Source organism: Dipodomys merriami, unplaced genomic scaffold (assembly GCF_024711535.1).
Source record: "Dipodomys merriami isolate MVZ:Mamm:240054 unplaced genomic scaffold, mDipMer1.0.p SCAF_614, whole genome shotgun sequence".
NCBI classification, from domain to species: Eukaryota; Metazoa; Chordata; class Mammalia; order Rodentia; family Heteromyidae; genus Dipodomys; species Dipodomys merriami.
In genome coordinates, this window is record NW_027206196.1 from 262,985 (window position 1) to 268,984 (window position 6,000).

Genomic DNA, 6,000 nt, shown 5'->3' on the forward strand with positions numbered 1-6,000 from the left:
CCTGGGTTTGACTGCTCAGTAGCACATTCAAGAAAAAGCCAGAATTGGTCTTGGATGTCAGGAGGAAAGAAGGGAACACTCCCCAGTCATGAGGCCTTCTGCAGTGTGCCAGGACACCAACATGTTCTTCATACAACCACAGAGCAGGAAGACCGTCTCCCACTTCTCAGTCAGCCAAGGGCCCCAGAGTCAAGAGGGCAGAGCCAGGTTCTAACTCAGGTGCTTGGAGCCAGAAGAGAAAGGACCCTGCCTCTCTTTGGACTGGGGATTTGCATTAATGATGTGGAGAATGAAGGAAGGAGAATGGACAGGCAGAGCGAGAAGAAAGGCCTTCAAATCTGACAGATGGAGAGTCAAAACCCCACTCCCTAAGACCAAAGAGCAAGGCTCTCTATTGTTAACCTAAAGATAGCCTGAGGTTTCCTTCACCTGAGGGAGGAAGGTTAATTAGTCATTGTTTGAAGAGGCTGAGAAAAGCCTGATCATTGTGTAACTCTGACAAATGTTCAAGTTTTCCCCTCATTGCTGGCTGTGTCTGGAATGAATGAAATGGTTTTGCAGCTCACTTCCCTGTTGAGTGTGTACATTCTAGCTCCTAATCCTGTAGGCCTAGGTCTCTTCGCATAGTCTGGCTTTTGAAACTGGTTTCTGCCTTCAAATATTGTTACACTGGAGTTCTTCCTGCTAACAAGACTAGGGCTTGGAAGCTGAGAACTTCATGTGAACCCAGGATTGGTCAATGATGTTTATTTCCTGCTTTATAACTCAATAACTCTAAGAACATTTAGAGTGCAAGCAACTTCTCATTACCACGGGAAACACAGGAAGCTCTTGAACATCTGACCTTTCAGCAGTAGAAGTCAGAGAGTCATAGACTTTCCAGCCCTGGCTTGCTTCATCCTGTGATCCTCAGAATTCAGCCTCCTGAGCTAATGTGATGGGCATGAGCTACTGGTGCTCTCCTAGGTTCAGAACTGTAATAATGTTCGCATTACAAGTCAGCTGCTTATCACAAAGGGCTTGGGCAGCATATTAGGCCTTTCAACATTGGACCTTTCAGAAACCTGTAGGACACAAGGTTATAATGCTAGAATCTGAGAGGCTATGCATATGAATGGGCTACAATTGAACCTTGAACTCTAACTCCAATTCTGGTGTACATGAACATTCATTTTTTCCAGAGAATGTTCTAATTTGCAAACAGGCAATGTACTTTGCTTAACCCTCACTTTTTTCCAGTTTTTGGTCTCAAATTCAAGCCTGGGCACTGTCCCTGAGCCCTTCAGTTCAAGGCGAACACTCTACCACTTAACCCACAGCACCACATGTGGTCTTTTTTCGTTCATTGGAGATAAGAGTCTAACAGGTTTTCCTTGCCTAGGCTGTCTTTAAACTGTGGTCTTCAGGTCTCAGCCTCCTGAGAAGCTAAGTTTCCTGTTGTGAGCCACAGGCATCTGGTCTGTTGTTTCTGCCTGACCTGGGGCTTGAACTAAGGGCCTGGGTACTGTCTCTGAGCTCCTTTTTCTCAAGCCTAGTGCTGTACCACTTGAGCCACTCCACAGCTTCTGGCTTTTTCTGAGTATGTGGCACTGAGGATTCAAACCTTACCATTATGCATGCTGACTCAGCTCAATACCACTAAGCCACATTTCTAGCCCCACCATTACAATTTTATCCCTCAACTTGACTATCCCCAATATAAGGCTTCTGAGTAAAAATCATCTAAAGAAATTCCTTTAGGAAAATTATAAAGATAAAGAAGACAAAGTTCATACATGGGAGAGACTCTAAACATGTGAAGACTGTGAAAAATGTTTCCATTTAATTATGATTCATGTTTAACACTTAATAAAATATTAATGAAAAACCAGTCAATGTCCTAAATTATTGTGTACAAATTTATAATAGATGTACAACATGTACTAAATATTGTGTGCATAATAATACTAAATACAATAAACAATAAGTAAATGAAAAATAAAAAATAAAAAAATACAAAATCAATAATAAAAGTTAAAATATGTAATAAACATACAGATGTAAATATATATCATATATTACACATATATAGAAATATTTTTTCCATTGCAGGGTTTTCATTCAGACGCTGGGATCTCTAGCCTGAATTTCTTTTCCTCAAGGACAGTGAGCTTTGCCTACATTCATGGTGCAAAAGAGTTACCTGGATGGTTAGATCAAATCCCAGCAATGATGGAAATACTGGCCCCAGTTCCAAGACAGTGACTTAAATTTTTTAATGGAAGCAGTTATGTTTATTCAGTTACATACTGAACATTAAAAAAATGCAGTGTAGAATTTTGTACATCTATTCAGACACTTTCTCTTACCCCCAAAATGCTTCTCTAAGCACTACTTTTTTCATTTTTTATTGTAAATATGTTGTACAGAGGGGTTACAGTTAAATGAGCATGGTAAATAGTACAGTTCCTATTGAGCATTGTTGCCTCCTCCTTTGCTTTCCCCCTACCATTCCTTCCCTCCCATCCCCACAACTACTCCCCCTGCTGAGCTCAGTGACTTAATTTTTAATTTTGGATTTGCATGGGGTTTGAACTCAAGTAGTGGCAAATCTGCATTTTCTTTCACATTGCTACATATTTACCATGACCCTGAGTTCAAATCCCAGGCTAGGAAAGAAAACTTGTAGAAATGCAAAACAAGGGAGCTTTATTTGTTTTTTAATTTAGTTAAATAATTAATTAATGTTTTTATTTATTCTTTATTTTGCCAACAAGGGGCTTGAACTCAGGTCATGGCAACTCTGCCTCAGCTTCAATCGCCCTAGGGTGGGGCACCCTCGGACCCATTGCCAATCCAGGGATTCTAGGCCCAGAGGGCTTTCAGGAAGAATAAGAAATATGTAGCATAGCACAAAAAATGGCAAGCTGCAGAGGACTGAGGGTTTTACATTTTTTTCTTTGCACAGTGACCATCCTAGGTCTGAATAACATGGCTGCAAAGTGGACCTGACCTGCCATACCTGAAGGCTGGCTTCCTATCAGAGAATCCATAGGCTAACCTGTGAACATAGGCCCCGGGTAAAAAATCCCAGTAATGACACCTACCAATGGCAGGAGATCACAAAAGACTCGTTCCTCTGCATAGGAATACCAACTGAAAGAGTACATCATGCTTCTGTCTAGTCTAAAATTGGATGCAATAATTCTAGGATGCTGATTGATCTTAATTAATAGGTTATTATGCATGAAAAGAATAATATTCCCTCAATGGTGATATAATAAATGTGTAAGAGTTGGTAGGAATGTAGTAGGTGTCATTCAATCATGGATAGATGCCTCTGGCGCTCGTTACTAATATATATTTATTTGTATACCACCCTCTGCCTATACATGTATCACTGTTTTAGCCAAACCTGGGGCTAGATCTCAATACCTGGGAACCACCTCACAGCTTCATTGGCTAAAGGCTGCCATGTTTACATTCATCCATTCATGAATTGGGCTTGCTAAACCCTGAGTTCACATCCCAGCATATCCAAAAATTTAATGTTTGAGTAAGAAGCCAAGTGTGATACATGTTTTCCTTTTCTGTGATAGTCCTGGGTGTCAGGAATGATGGAGAACATATTTACAAATCTGGATGCTGTTATAGGATGTAAACAATGTAATAAATGGTAGAGGGGTCATTAGAGTCAATGAAATAAATAGTAAATAAATGAATAAAACAAGAAATAAAATGAATAACCACACCCAACAAAATATGGTCTGACTGTGTGTATGGAAGCATAAATCCTATCTTTAAATTGGATATAAGGAGTATGTTTTCAAGCTCTTAGGCTTGAATTCAGGCCTAGAGAACAGGCCTGACTTTCATGTGTTCAAGCATGTTCAGATTCCCTTCCATCACGGTGCTGCATACGTACCCAGACCTTGAGTTCAGATCCCAGGCCTGGCAGAAAAAAATGTCATGAATTACAAACCAGGGAGCTAAATATTTTTTTAATTAAGGGCTATTGGAGAAGCCATAGTCCCACACGGCAACATAGGCCTACAGTTCGAATACAGTCATGCCACTTCCAGATGGTGGGATATCCTAAAAATTCGTTCCCATCCACAGGAATATTGATGGAATGTTATCAATGTCACAGTTGAATGACATGCTCATGAATGGTAATTGTACACAATTAGACTTCGTGATTTCAGTCGGCTGATTGATTTTATTTAATATATCATAAAACATTAAAAGAATACTATTTCTCACAGGGACGCAATAATTTCAGGACACTGATTTACTTAATAGTTTATTAAAGATAAAAATAATAACATTAATTACATGGAGGCATAATAAATACCCAAGAATTGGTAGGAATGTAGTCTATATAACTGAACAATGGATAGACATCTCTGGCACTCTGTATATATATATATATATATATATATATATATATATATATATATATATATATATATATATATATCTTAGTGTACTATGATCTGCATTTAAATCTGTTCTTATTTTGTCAGCCCTTGGTGCTTGACCTCAGATCCTGGAACTGCCTATCAGCTCAATTTGTTCCAGGATGGCATGCTGACACAAACACATTCATGAATTTGGCCCTGTAGGCCTTGAGTTTAGATGCCATCACGCCCAAACAATGAATCATGGAGTAAGAAACTGATGGTGACACATGTTTTCCTTTTCTGTGGAAGTCCTGGGTATCAGATATAAGTGGAATACATATGCAGAGCTATATCCTATTTAATCAATGTAACCAATGTTCTTTTTGCCATATTAGTCAATAAAATAAACAGTCAATACATGTTGGGTCTTTGTTTGCCCCGGAAAGATGGATGGGGCCAGGGAATGTTAAGTGTACCACTGGTCCTTTCCCTTAGCCCGGGAGATATTCAGACACAGTGGGGAGTCAAGTGAAGCAAGAACTGGTCAATTACCAGACAGCAAGTACCTTTTAAAGGGAAAATCTGCGAGCAATGGAAGGGGAGGGAAAGGAACCTACCAATCACTATAAAGGTCACACCCTATTATGCACCTAAGCTATATCCAATCAGATTTTAAGGTAAACAATTGAGCTGTTCCCACTCAACTTCCTCTCAATCTCATCTTTGCTGCCCTTGTGCCCCACAAACACATGAATAAAACAAAAAATAAAATGAATAACAACACTGAATGCAATATGGAGTCAACCTATGTATGTAAATATAAATCATATACTTAAAATGTACACAAATAAGATGTATTCTAGTGCTGGGGATAGATTTCAGACCTAAGGAACAGATATGAATTTCTTGACTTCAAGAAGGCTAGCTTCCCCTTTCCATACAGTGAATCAGAGTTACCCAGACCATGAGTTCCAATCCCAGTCCTAGCAGAAAAAATGGCACTTTAATACTATGTGATGCCCAATTCTTGGTATTTCATTATGCCCCATTTAATGAACGTGATTGTTTAAATGCTTCATGAGGTATTGATTAAAATCGATCAGTGTCCTATAATATAATTGTGTATAATTAGAATTATTAAAGAGCTGCCCATTCAATCATAACATACATCATGTTCCATTGATATTCATATAGAAAGGAATGAGTGTCTCTAAGGATCTCCTTCCATTTGGAGTTGGCAGGACCAGGATGCCAACTGTGGGCTCCAGCTCCCACCATTTTAACTGAAGGATAGGGAACTCACTGGTCTGTCCAAGAACAGCAAGACCAATGATTAGGCAGGCACCAGTCACTCTCAGCAGTCCTCATTAATGTTTACAAGTCTGTGATAGGAGGATCATGGTCAAATTCACACTAGGCAGGAAAGTCCTTGAGATCCTTGTGCAACTTCAGTGCCAACAAAGCCAGAAGTAGAGCCGTGTAGCTCCAGTGGTAGAGGGTTAGCCCTGGTCAAAAATAGCTAACAACACACACACACACACACACACACACACACACACACACACACACACACACACACTGCAGTCTAATCATCTATCTGTTTATATATCGGCCATTC